The following is a 14,447-nucleotide window of genomic DNA, read 5'->3' on the forward strand; positions in this document are numbered from 1 at the left end:
CAAGGAACGCGAACTTAGAATAAATTAGAACCTTCTGCTCATGTCAAATTAAATTGTACACATAATGACGGCGGCGAAGTATTTCGCAGAATGGAAGATGACGAGAAGCGCAAATGTTTCCGGGTAAAATAGTCTTCTTCATCATCATCATCAGCCTGACTGCACCCACTGCAGGACAAAGGCTTCCAACATGTCTCTCCAAATAACCCTGTCTTTTTCCAGTGACGCCCACCCTATGCCCGCAAACTTCTTAATCTCATCCGCCCACCTAGCCTTCTGCCGCCCCCTGCTACGCTAGCCTTCTTTTGGAATACACTCAAAAAATATGCCAAACATGAAAAAAAAAATGCGCCCGCTGAGTGTTATACTTTACGCATGCATACACAAGGATGTACTTATGCGCGATGTCAACATCAGTTAGCCCCGGGCTGTCGCCAGTGCGTCCGTTTTGTAAGCAAGGCGGAGAACCCTCCACGACTACAATGCATTTGACGGCACAGAAGAAGCCACATAACACACAAAGTGTAGTGTGTTCAGCGCTTTTTGTGTCGTGTGTCTTTTTCCCGTGCCTTCTTCTGTGCTGTCAAATGCGCTTTAGTTATGGAAGTCGAAAACCTATTCACCCAACGGATTGTATCGAAGAATCCGGCTCGCTTTTTCTGACCTTTTTTCATGACAGGTGTGCTCCTTAGAATATATCTGCTTAAATAAAAAGGGGTGGGGAGAATCACTTGTGTGTAGGGTGTACAAGAAGCGGGGTTTCTGGGCTTTTTTTCTCTGTATAGTCAAGGGGGACATAATCTGTTCTGGTAATTTGCCATACTTATCATTACACAATAAAGGGGTTATTCTATGTTGTTCAATTCAGACAAAGCAACAGAATTTCGATCACTATTATTCGGCCCTGATGAAAATAGTGATACTGTTGAAAAATTGAAATTTCCTTTTAGACATTCTTGTCCAGCCGCATCACGGTTTCCCCGGAACCAGTATCACTGTGATCTAATGGACTATAATGCTTGTTTTTCTCCACAATACCCGTGTCACCTCTTGAATAGGGCAATGGTGCTGAACTCCGATGATTTTGTCAAAAATTTCCTACTGCTTAAATTCGGAAAATGCTGAACCTACCCAGGCTTTTTAGCGGCTGTGTGATTTACCTCTGCAAAGCGGGACGTCACAGCTGTCGGATGACGTCCGTGACGGATGCGCTAGAATAAAGGATGTACGTGTAGATCGGTGCTCTGTTCTACACCAAACGTCACCAGGAATAATGACAGGAACGCCCACTTAACCCCGAGAAGCGGTATCGAAGGCCGCAGTATCCAAAACCATATCCCTAGCGTACGCTCGGTCTTGAAGACTGTTTCAGGTGAGGTTAGCCAAGTGGCTCTTATTTGTATTGATCGGCAATAGCTGTTGACAAAGTGACTAATAGATTTTCTTTGCAGTCTTGAAGAGCACAAACACTGGTGACATATTGCTTAAAGGCACAGAACTATGCTACAAAACGTCCACTACAAGACTGAGCGTTTCTACAGAAAGCTTACCAAACCTATTCCACCTAAATAATCGGCTCGACAGGGCAGCCTGCTTTCGCCTTTGTTATTTGCGTTTTATCTTGAGCTCCTATGCCTGAGTACCAACAAAAACACAATTCGTGGCTTATGACTATCGCAAGTGAAATCAAAATTTTGGCTTATGCTGATGACGTTGCCCTTTTCTCTTCTGACAAAACGAATGTGCTCGAATTTTGCATGTAACTGCCCAGTTTTGTGAGAGCTTGAGTGGGGCTCTTAACCTCTTTAAATCAAAGGGGTTTTGGCTAGTATACGGGAGCACGAAATCAGGCCTTTTTGGTACTATCAGGTAGAAATCCGAAGACACAGTATTTGGGCTTTTCCTTGGATCACTATCACAATAGTGGGCCTCACTCAGATTCTTAAATATCGTCCTTCGGACGACAAACACAGCTCATCTACGTAATGGAAATGTTTGTCCATCAGCTTGTTTCAAGGTTCTTTTTTTTTAACTGCATACCATTCCGTTCTTGTAGTTGTGCTTAACAGACAAATAGATGCCCACTTGACTATTAGAGGCCTTAGTGAGGTTTTCTAAAGAGAGTTGAAATGAATTGCTTTTCTTTTTTTTTTTGAGAAATGAAATGGCGCAGTATCTGTCTCACATATCGGCGGACACCTGAACCGCGATGTAAGAGAAGGGATAAAGGAGGGAATGAAAAAATAAAGGAAGAGAGAGGTGCCGTAGTGGAGGGCTCCGGAATAATTTGGACCACCTGGGGATCTTCAACGTGCACTGACATCGGACAGCACATGGCCGCCTTAGCGTTTCGCCTCCATCGAAACGCGGCCACCGTGGTCGGGTTCGAACCCTGGTACTCCGGATTAGTAGCCGAGTGCCCTAACCACTGGACGACCACGGCGGGTAAGAAAGTTGCCGACACATTCCATTTCGTGACTGTATGTTTTTCCCGAAATTACCTCTACAGTCCCTCCAGAAAAAAGATGACGCAAGTTCTGATTGAGAGGTTATTTCCTGTACCAATGTATTGGCAACATTACCTCATCAGTTTAGACAACAGTGTGTTGAAGTAGGTGCAACAGAACTGTGTTCAATCGGCTGCGGACACCTTATTTTTCAAACTTCACATGTCGACCTTACCTGTCAAAACGTGGCTTTGTGCTCAGGGAACGTCTGTGCCAGGGTTCATTGAACCGCCACCTGTGTCAGCAGCTAAAGCCTATTGATAATTGATTTGCGTTTTGTCCTGATGCTGTGTCCTTTCGGGATATTCATCAACGAACTTTCGAAAAGGACATTGAGTTCACGCCCTATACTATAAAATTCTTGCCTACAATGGAAGGTTCTAAAGTTTCATGGGATTTTTCGTGCTCACGGGCCTTCCTAGCCTGTGCAAGAGCCACACGACATATCTCGACGCAGAGCCCCCATGTTCTCCTAGTCTCTATTCAGAGAGCAGTGTGCTTGGTAAGCGGGTATATGCTGCGCAGGATAGACAACCTGTCTGGCTGCCTTTACTCGACGCATGTGTGTAATAATAATAATAATTGGTTTTTGGGGGAAAGGAAATGGCGCAGTATCTGTCTCATATATCTTTGGAAACTTGAACCGCGCCGTAAGGGAAGGGATAAAGGAGGGTGTGAAAGAAGAAAGGAAGAAGAGGTGCCGTAGTGGAGGGCTCCGGAATAATTTCGACCACCTGGGGATCTTTAACGTGCACTGACATCGCACAGCACACGGGCGCCTTAGCGTTTTTCCTCCATGAAAACGCAGCCGCCGCGGTCGAGTTCGAAACCGGGAACTCCGGATCAGTAGTCGAGCGCCCTAACCATTGAGCCACCGCGGCGGGGCAACGCATGTGTGTGCATCCTTAAATTTTGATGTGTTGGCAGGGTGATAGCAGGATGTTGGTGCGACTACGTATAACTTCTTCGGAAAATACGGCCTGATTAAGTAACGCTCGAAGCCTGTCAGCCGCCCCGGAGGTTCAGCAGTTATAGCGCTCGGCTGCTGACCCGAAGAAGCAGGTTCGATCGCTGCCGCGGCTTTCGCATTTTGATTGAGGCGAAATGCTAGAGGCCCGTGTACTGTGCGATGTCAAAGCACGTTAAAGAACCCCGGGTGGTCGAAATTTCTGGAGCCCTTCACTACGGCATCCCTCATAGCCCGAGTCACTTTGGGACGTTAAACTTCATAAGCCAAACCAGAACTCTCTCAGTGCTTTACCTCCATGAAATGAAGAAAAAAAAAGGGGGGGGGGGGGTCTTTATGGGCTATAGACAGTGTGCCCGACTCGCAATCCGAAGGTCCCGGGCTAAATTCCCACCCGAACCCAAATCAACCCAATTTTTCCAGCTCAATTTTTTTAATCCTTTCCTTCCATTGGGATTTTTCTGTAACGGCTAACGACGACACTGATTTTGCTGCAGCGCAGGATTCATGACAGCGTCGCGTCAAAAATCGTACGTGCCCCTCAACATAACTGTTGGCAGAGCGATAGTATTAGAAGCTTTTTATGCATTTATAATGACGTCAGCTTCCTCCAGCCAATGGGAATTATCCGATCCGGTAACTTATCTTCCCTTCAGCCAGTAGGCGAATTTTATGACCAACATCTGCTGTCGGGGTTCTCGCCCTCACCCATCGCTCCCTCTCCCTCTCCCCACGCATTCTTACAACTGTTCAGGTGCCTCGACCAGTCCTAGCCTACCGGCACCACTGACAGCAGCAAGAGCCCACTGACAGCAGCAAGGGCCCACTGACAGCAGCCCGCTTCAGACGTCATAGCGCGACACTCCCATGAAGGCACCGGTTCTTGCGTCCGGTCTCACTCCAAGGATGTGTCCCCTCGGGTGATCCTTCAGGTGGGCCTTCGCCAGATAACGCATGTAGTGCGACGCTTCTCCTGTTATTTTCGCAAGGGTATCAGCTTCTTTTTGAAGCAGGCTAAATATATCGATGCGTAATAAAAAGATTGCATGTAGGGGCTCCAAGATAGAGCTACTGAGGAAGCCAAGAGAATGCGGCTGAGGGCGTAAGCCAGGTAGAGGGCAATGCGTGTTTTATGTCCTCCTTAATGAAACGAAGCACACTTTAGATTTAAAATATATCAGCGCACTCAGGCACGGATAGCCACTTATCTAGGAACGCAGTAGCATAAGAGTTCGATTGTTATCCTACCACATTTCTATTCTTTTCTTCCGTTGTCCTTGGCTGAAGTGACAGCCCTATGCCAAGCTCCCGCTAGAGTAGAATGCAATCTGAACAACCTTCATGAGCCGAAACCGCGACAAAAACTCAAAAGACAGCAGAACAAAGAAAAAGCGCTTACGTATCGAAACAATGCACTGCAACCCACTGAGCACTATGTAGAAGAGCAAGCGTAAATTGCACATACTACGTGTGCAACAAGAATACCCCCCCCCCCCCCCCGGACCGCCGCACAATGGGGTCGAAGTTATCATTTCAGTATCTGAAGACTCTGCCTTTCTCTCTTCATTTTTGGGCAAACTCGCTGTTTCTGCTGCAATAGTGTTTTGCTAGGAAAAAAAAACATTAATAAAAACGCAGAAATGTTGAAGATGTTTCCTGGTCGCAGAAACTGCCACCTGTTACTTGAAGAACTCATCAGTAGCCGGTAGAAATAAAAGAATATTACTATTACGCGCAAGGATTCCATTCACGCATTCACTCAAATTGAGTAGAATTGAAGATAACTATGCGCTCAGTTGTCCAGTCAGAATTTCAGTCTCTATACTATCGAGGACAAAAGTTTGCGGGACCCGACTTTTTGGACAAGCGTTTAATTTAGCTGCACCTCGCTACCCAGTTGCCTGATATAGTTGGCAGAGGAAGGAGCGTTTGAGCCTTTAATACTTTCACACATTATCAGGTGACTGGGTTGCGAGATGGAGCTACAATAAACGTTTTTTCAAGAACTCGCGTCCCGCAAAATTTTGTCCCCGATAGTACACAGAATTCACTGTAGTGTGTTATACGCCATCAAAACATTCTGTGGTATGTCTGGCAAAAACAAGGAACACCGCACCTTAGACAGTCGCCCTGCGGTGTCTGGAACGGCAGCAAAGCTTGAGACAATAGACGGCGCGCTCTCTTGAAACTGTAGACACATAGAGTTGCTATGAGGCAGATCTTATCAGGGTGAGTACGACGCTACCGACTGCCCGGAGCGAGTAATCGAAGGCTAACGGTGTATGCTCATGGAGATAGGAAGAAGCCATAGAAATACAAATAATAAGGACAAAATGCGGAGAAACAGATAAAACGCCTTGTCAGTTAAAGCACGCAGGTCGAGAGAGACCGCGCATATTATCGATTCACTTCCACTCTTTCTCCGCAGTCGGATCGAAACGGTAGACATGGCTGACCAGGTCCTCCTGTTCAACTTCGAGACGTATGTCTGGACGGCGTCTGTGGCTCTCATCGTCTGCGTGCTCTTCAAGCTCGTCATTACCCGCCGCGGTGGCTCAGTGGTTAGGGCGCTCGACTACTGATCCGGAGTTCCCGGGTTCGAACCCGACCGCGGCGGCTGCGTTTTTATGGAGGAAAAACGCTAAGGCGCCCGTGTGCTGTACGATGTCAGTGCACGTTAAAGATCCCCAGGTGGTCCAAATTATTCCGGAGCCCTCCACTACGGCACCTATTTCTTCCTTTCTTCTATCAGTCCCTCCTTTATCCCTTCCCTTACGGCGCGGTTCAGGTGTCCAACGATATATGAGACAGATACTGCGCCATTTCCTTTCCCCCAAAACCAATTATTATTATATTATTATTAAGCTCGTCAGGTATGCGTTTGCTGTATGGGCAGGCGAAAGTGTGCACAGCCATGTCTAACGTTTTTGAGCTGTGAAGTTCAGGCGAAGGTGCTGCTTAAGTCCTTGAGGCTCCAGTACCCTCTGAATGCAAACCATGTATGATTTTTTTTACTGTAATATAAATAAAGATTAACTGTTACGCTCCGAAGCAGCGCTACGCGCTATGGGGCACGTCGTAGTGGATGGTTTACAGTATGTGACAAAAAAAAATGCAGTAAGCGCTGAGCCTCCAAGGCGGGTCTTCTGAGGCTGTAGCCATTCTGATGAGCGGTTGGCGGAAGGCTGGAACAGGTTCCTGATTACGGTGACCGATATTATTGCTTAAAACTGTGCACTTGCCCCATGCCGCTTCAATCTATCCATCTAATAAAAATTGATGGTGGCCTAGCCATGCTAGGCCAGGATATACGTAGCTCTAGGATATACGTAACATCTAGTTCGGAAGAGTTAATATATGAAAGGCGCACATTCACTCATCATCATCATAATCATCTTCATCAGCCTGAATACGCCCACTGCAGGGCAAAGGCCTCTCTGATGTCTCTCCAATTAACCCTGTCCTTTGCCAGCTGCGTCCTCCCTATGCCTGCAAACTTCCTGATCTCATCCGCCCACCTAACTGCTGCCGTTCCCTGCTACGCTTGCCTTCTCTTGGAATCCACACCGTTACCCTTAAGGACCAGCGGTTGTCTTGCCTTCGCATTACATGCCCTGCCCAAGCCGATTCCTTCCTCTTGATTTCGACTAGGATGTCATAACACGCGTTTGTTCCCTCGCCCACTCGCCACCTTCCGGTCTGCTAACGTTACACCTATCATTTTCCTTTCCATGTCTCGCTGCGTAGTCATTAACTTAAGATGAACCATTTTCGTTAGCCTCCACGTTTATGCCCAGTAGGTGAGTACCGGTAGGATACAGCTGTTGTACAATATTCTCTTCAGGGATATTGGTAACCTGTTATTCATGATCTGAGAGAACCTGCCATATGCGCTCCACCACATTCGGCTACTTTAATTATCTTATCCATATTGCTAATGACATTGCCGTCATTTTCTCTTAACGCATACATCTGGTTTTTCCCAATGCCTGGTTTCCTCTTCACCGCTTTTACCTCCGTTCTTTAGAGCATGCTCGATTCTCTCCATATTAAACTTCTTTATGTCGGATACCTTGCGTTTATTTATTTTGGACCTTTATTCACGGTTAAAAATTAAAAACGTTTAAAGGGGGTCTTTCTTTGCCACACTTGTACCCGAGGCAAGTGGTGTCAATATTTGTTTCTTCGAGACCAACGCGACCCTTTTCTGCGGACTTTTTTTCAAGTCAGGCTTTCTTCGGCTTTGCCAAACTATGTTATTTCTATTGTAGACGGGATGCGACACAGTGCAAGTAGATTTTTGAAACAAGTGGTCTTTGCTTTCCGGTTTCTGAATACTCGGATCAGTTTGGAATACCTTTCAAATGCCACGCGTAAGAAATTGCTAACAGATTTGCTCGACTGTGTCTTCCCTGAGAGAATATATCGATCTGTGTATAGTGTAGGCCAAGGAGGAAATTTATTAAAAAGAGCAAGGAAAATGGTGGTGCCAGCGGGTTTAAAGACGTTTTTCTTCAAGTTGCACACTGGTACGTTGCTGGTTAAAACATGGATGGAGGAGAAGGGATTGTTTTTACCATGGGGTGCTGACTGCTTGTTATGTCACAAACCAGAGTCAATAGAACACGTCTTTGTTGATTGCTGGGATGCGCTGCTCTTTTGGGACGTGCTCCAGCGTACAATAAAAAAAGACTTACCCTTGACGCCTTATGGCATACGATTCCTGGACGTTGAGCCGGATCTTTACAAATACGATGTAGTTTTCCTTCTTGGCCTGCACAGCATTTGGCGAAGCAGGATGGCTGTACGACACTGCGGTGAAGATGCGCGGTCTGTCCGAGATTGCTTCAAAGAAAACATATTTAAGCTTCGTGAATTGTGTACAAGGAGCTATGTTTTGGAGATGAAGTTATCCAGTTGATGGGAGAGTTGTGTTCTTTGAAACAGTTTTGATTTTCTCACGTTAGTGAAACACTTGTCCGCTCTTGATATTTGAGAATGTAGCGCAGAACATGTTTGTGATCTGTCGTAAACTGTCGAAACAGGCAATAAAGACATAAAAAAGCCGTCGTGGTGGAGTGGTAGCGTCTCCGCCTCAAACGCCAAAGGCCCTGGTTCGATTCTGAGCTTCGACACAGGGCTTTTTTTATTCACCTTTGTGACGTCACTGCTCCTCGCACATGCGCAGCACGGCTCTCCAGGATGCACGCGAAGCTGGTCAACTTCGGCCAGCGTAGCTTACGCTACAATATTTCTGAATTGCACTTTCACATCTGCCAGGACTATTTTGGACTCGCAGCAATCTCACCGCTAGTGAGAGTGTAAAGATGGGCCAAGAGTTCGGTCATTTTGTAGCGAAAGCTACACTGGCCACGAACTCGCATTCCCACCGTGGTCGCACCGCACCACGTGACCAATCGCGTGACGAACCACGTGACCAGCCACGGCGCCGCGCCGCCGGCAGCTGCTCCGCACCACGTGACCAACCATTTGGTCGGTGGCGGGAGCCGCTGAAACCCCCCGCACACTCGCTGCATAAAAAAACCTATGTCGAGGCTGAGAATCGAACCAGGGCCTTAGGCCTTTAAGGCGGAGACGCTACCACTCCGCCACGATGGCGCATCTAGTGCATGCACACGTTTCACCCCCCCCCCCCCCCCAAAAAAAAAAAAAATTCTTTTTGTAGAGGATAATTCAAAGCACATGTTAAGCAGAAATCTTCTCTATCACGAGAGTAAACCTTTTGCTAGCATTGCAAGGCTCTTTGGTCTTTAATGGCGCCCTGATGGCTGCATTATGTGCCTCACCCGAAAAGGCTTTCGCCTGAAGACTTCAGACCAAGTCTGTGCCCCGTAAGATGTCCGAAAGTATCCGGAAAGCACATGCAGCGTGGGTGAGACTGTCGCCTTCCATCAGGCTGCACGTGGTTGTTACAGCTAGATTATCGAGAAAGCAGTTTGGAGAAAGTAGTATGCAGAAAGAAGTAATGGCATATTTGATTCGGCCCGCGACCCCTATAGGTGTGGCCAAGCTTCAAAGGCAGCTTGTGTGTTCGAGATTATATGTGCTTTCCCTCCCGTTTGCCCGTGGCGACATTTGCAAGGAGCATTACATATAGACCGTTTTCACGGCGAGGAGGAAAATAGCCTCCAACTCGGCGCGCGCGGCGCCGCTCCTCCTTTCTGGTATGTGCTGGCGGCAGGGACATCAAGGCGTAGCTCAGTGTATGCGAGTGTGCTGCGCGGTCTTTTGTGCAACGAAGGAGTTAAAAAGCGCTTTGCGTCTATAGATGTCGCCACGAATCGAGTCACAGGGTCGTCCGGCTACTACAGTGCTGTTGTCGGCTGTAGTAACAACTATCGGAAGCGTGAGAAATGACCTCCGGTACAGTGCGAAGAGCATCGAAAGCCCCGGGATGGGCGCGGGCGCATGCTGCTTCATTTGCACCGCTTCCCATATGAGGGGCGTTTTTGAATTGCAAGCATCAACCAAACGATTTTCTTCCTGTCGGTCGCGTTTCATGAGTGCGCTCAACACTTTGTTGATGGGAGCGAATGTTCAAGAACGCAATTCCGCGGAAGGAACAATTGGCAGCAGATGTTTACTGGAAGAGGGTGAGCGGGAAAAAATATTTTGGTGCAGTCACACAAGCCGATCGCCCAGAATTTATGAACGTATGAGAACATGCATGTTCCACCCGTGTTAATAATTCAAGGCGACTTAGTCGCAAGGCAGCGATAGAACATTTCTTTTCCGAGAACAACCGCCCCGTTCATTTCTGGTGCCGATTGTACGCGCGCATGCGGGTATGTAAAATAAAACGAGAATCATTCGTTCTCACAGGGGAATTTGTCTGCATCAAATGCGCAAGAAAATCACCGTACATGAAGGTAACTTTCACAGAGATCAAAATTTGCGGGAGGCGTATCGTGAGAGCTGACTACATACTGACAAAAAAAGGGAGGAGATGCCCTGACCTCGTTTTGTTTTTCGTATGTGAAGGCGTCGTGCTGTTAATGAGTGTTTGTATCAAAGATTTCGGCGCGCTTTTTCGTCGTTTCAAAATTGTGACAAGTGCTCAGATCCAAAAGCACTGGGCCAGAGCTCACTGCCGCGTATTCTCTGTCAGTCGCGGATACATCTTAAAGAACACACTTGTATCCCCTGCCTAGCGCCTATGTCTATATTTCCGTTATTCGGCGCGACAATCGATTCGTGACCGCAAGATGTTCCACTGTAAGAGTGATGGAAGAGGCGAAAAATTCGCTTCTCAGATACCGACGCCAGCCATCACAAAATAAATTCATCACCGTTAGCGTTTCGGACAGTAGACTGAGTGTACACACACTAGACCTACTTGACAAACAAAATGCGACTAACATCACACTTAAAACAGCCGCCAAGGAAGGACTAGCTTCGCTAGTTTCCAACAATATTCTTAGCTGGTTACCCTAATTTCTCTCTCAAGCTCAGTCAGATATCACGGAAAGTCGCTTGAGAGTTGCCCTTCACCACGTAGGTTACACCAAACTCGTCATATTTCTTTTCACTTATGTGAGTCGCCATCCCGCTGGAAGAATCGCCTGCGACGCCATAATCCACTGGTGTTCCGGCCATTTCTTGACGGAAGGACATCACAGCTGCTTGAAGAGCTTTTTTTTTTTAGTGCGCAATTTTAGAGCGCGAAAAAATGACTGGGGAAGCTCCGCATTGCCGACTTGTGAAACCTACGTCCTGTTTGGTATGTGCACAGCGAATGCGATCGCACATACCAGCATGGCGGTCGTTTCCAGACTAGTCACTTGAGGGCGCCAGCTAACAATATGGCGGCGCCCATGAGAAAGTGGTCTATAGTAGAGAGCGGGCGGGCAACAGACAGTTACAGTTTGGTCGCATAGACATTAAATATTCTGCGCGGCCTAACAAGAAATCCAGGGACGGTTTCTTTGAGAAATGGAATTACATGATAAGTTCTAAGTCGTACTGAAGGGGCTCCAAGCAAAGCGAATGCGGAGTCATGCAACGGCATCGGCATCTTGCATGCGGATATATACGTGAGTTGGAGAAATCTTCAATGTCCAGTACAACTCGGAATCGGTCCTGTAACCTCCACTTACCTTTGGCACTCTCTGTGGCATGTTTTGTTAACTTGGTTAGCTGGTGGTTATAAACTACTTTATAACCGCTGCATTGGTTATAAAAATCGGAGACACTGGCTCTGCGCTTCTAGAGTAGTCACTTCTTGGCGCAAATGATTGTTGTACACAGTGCAGACAAACTTTACCAGCATTAGTAAGCTCTCTCAAATTAAGCTGCCGATTGTTTGAAATAGCCTTATCCGTAAATCGGCGTGTTTTATGTTTTTATTTTTATAGCCAATCTGAATATATTATCGGAAATATGATGAAGTAATGGCAAGTCGCTCTGAACTTGCACCCACTTTAGAGGCTGCTTCTTGTCAGCCTTCGCCGCAACTGAGCAATGACCTTGGACGGTTGCATGTTTGTTTTTTCAGTTGCATATACTTATCACTGACCGCCACAGTGCACTGACCCTTCAAACGATGGTGCAGGTCGTGTGCATATGCAAACAAGAGATCCAAGAGGGTAAATACCTTCGAGCGTGCTCCCAACCCTCAGCTTTCCACATAGTGGCGTCAAGTAAAAAGAATACAGTGCAATGCGGTGCTTGTGTCAAAAGGGCGCCATTAGTAACAAGTAAACAATGGGCGGCCTTGGTCGATTGTCCCCTAATCGCTGATGGTTTATGAGCTTTAAAGGAAAGCTGTAACCGTTATGTTAAAAGAACTTACGGGCGTCCAGCTCGGTGTGAGCCCCTGTATAGTGCGTCTGGTCATGCACTGCTTCATGGGCAAACAATGTCAATTCACTTGCCTCTGGGACAAAGCAGACGAGACTCAGACATCATTGCTGCAAGAATAGTCGTCTGGCTCTTTCGTACCCAATATTAGGGTCTTGGTGCAGCGCTTCATCACTGCCCGACGAGAGGCGCAGCTGCTGCGATCTACGGGAAGCGCTTCATCGCCACTCAGCGCTGATGAAGCTGAAGGCATGGTTCTGAGAAGGGAGATGACACGCAGCATCAACACAGCGATAATGATCTGAATAAAATGAATCAGGTCCTAGCTACAAAGGTCCTGATGCAGTGCGCAAAGATATCGCAGCTTGGAACACCCCTACTTTGTTTGCAGTTAAAAAAATTATAATATTGTCTCGGAGAAAAATAGGCGTTGGCACTACCACCCTCAACCGCGTAAAAACCCAACTGTTGTGCGCGGCATAGTAGGAGGTGTTCTGTTGGGGTACTGTAGATTTTTCTACCCAATGGGAACGCTACAACGCCTTGTGCTCAGAACGCTATTTCTATCTGAGATTTCCCAAATTAGCATGTCTATGTAATGTGCACGCACAACAGCTGATATGCCACCTTCAAAAGCCCAGTTTCTCTACACATACACCTGTCTTCGCGTTTCCTCAAATATACGATTTAAAAATGCACTCTTTAAACGCTTTCTAAAACGAAAACTATAGACGATCCTGAAAAGTTCAAGGCTGCAAGAAATAGAGCTAATAGCATCAATAGTCAAGCGAAAATAACTTACATGATTAACTTAATTAAAGAGTAATCAAGTGCTCTGATATTCTCCGGAAACGACTCCATAACTTGCTGAACTTAAAACAGAAAATTGTAACAGATAAATTAATTGTAGATGGCACTCACCTGTACGGCTCTCAACTAGCAGACGCTTTTAATAATTACTTTGTGTCTTTGTGCAGACGGCAAACACTTAAACCAATCTCTAAGCAATATCAATCAAATAGTTAGCGAAGGCGCATTTTTGGTCCTGTTACAACCAATGAAGTCTTGTCGGTCTTGCTGTTTATGAAAAATAGTAAAAGTAAGGACATTTACGACGTCCAAATATTACCGGCAAAATACACATCTTACATACTCGCACCAATATTAGAACATAATGTAAACCTGGCATTTCCCAGGAACCATTCCAGAAAAGCTACAGATTGCTAAGGCTACGGTAATTTTTAAAGGAGGTGACGAAAATAACTTTTCTAATTACCGACCTATATATATCCTTCCAGATTATCCTAAATGCTTTGAGAAACATTTAGAGGTTCGTATTAATAGTTTTATCAAGAAGCACAAATTTCTTTCTGATTCACAGTTTGGTTTTATCCATCGAAAATCAACTGAAGCAGCGTTATTAACCATGAAGGAATTATTTTAGTGTCTTTTGCAAGAAATGATATCACTCTTGGAGTCTTGGGGTGTTTGTGGAGTTCTCAAAACCTTTCAATTCCATTATTCACAAAATTTTATTCATAAAACTTGAGCACTATGGTTTCCGCGTCAATTTCCTTCAGCTTATAAAAACGTATGTTGAGCACGGATGGCAACTGGTTACGGTTAGCAGTTATTCATCACACTTAAAATCTTTTCAGTACGGCGTACCACAAGGCAGTGTTCTTGGACCCACACTGCTTAACTTCTACATTAACGACGCCGCGACCATTGACAATAGTGTTAAATATGTCATGCATGCAGATCACATGAGCATATCTTTCACAGCTAATACAGTACGCGATTTGACATCAAAAGCAAACGACACATTGCGCAGGCTGGTCGCATGGGGTACACAATCTTCACTCAAGATTAACGCAACAAAAACGAAAGCGGTACTTTTCAGAACCAAGAACAAACCGTTAGAATCTTTACCTAATCTTACGGTTGGTTCACGAAGTATTGAAATAGCTTCTTCGGTAAAGTGCATGGGTGTGATAATGCAGAGTAATTTGTCCTCGGACCTGCATATCGATAATCGTGTAAACAAACTCGCCAGAAACACAGGCATGTTATGCAAGGTTCGTTTCTTAACACCACTCAGTGTTAGGGTTTTAATTTATAATGCACTATTTCTGTCAAACATTTCATACTGC

General features: G+C 46.1%; 1 pseudogene across 1 annotated transcript in view; it reads left to right on the forward strand.

Annotated features, from left to right (window-relative positions):
• The first annotated feature begins 5,794 nt into the window (after nucleotides 1–5,794).
• LOC144102454 (cytochrome P450 3A8-like) overlaps nucleotides 5,795–14,447 on the forward strand; it is a 41,045-nt pseudogene continuing 32,392 nt past the window's right edge. Inside the window, exon 1 of the transcript XR_013308211.1 lies at nucleotides 5,795–6,010. The product of XR_013308211.1 is annotated as a cytochrome P450 3A8-like (transcript). The remainder of the gene's footprint in view (nucleotides 6,011–14,447) is intronic.

The sequence above is a fragment of the Amblyomma americanum genome, chromosome 8, assembly GCF_052857255.1.
Source record: "Amblyomma americanum isolate KBUSLIRL-KWMA chromosome 8, ASM5285725v1, whole genome shotgun sequence".
NCBI lineage: Eukaryota > Metazoa > Arthropoda > Arachnida > Ixodida > Ixodidae > Amblyomma > Amblyomma americanum.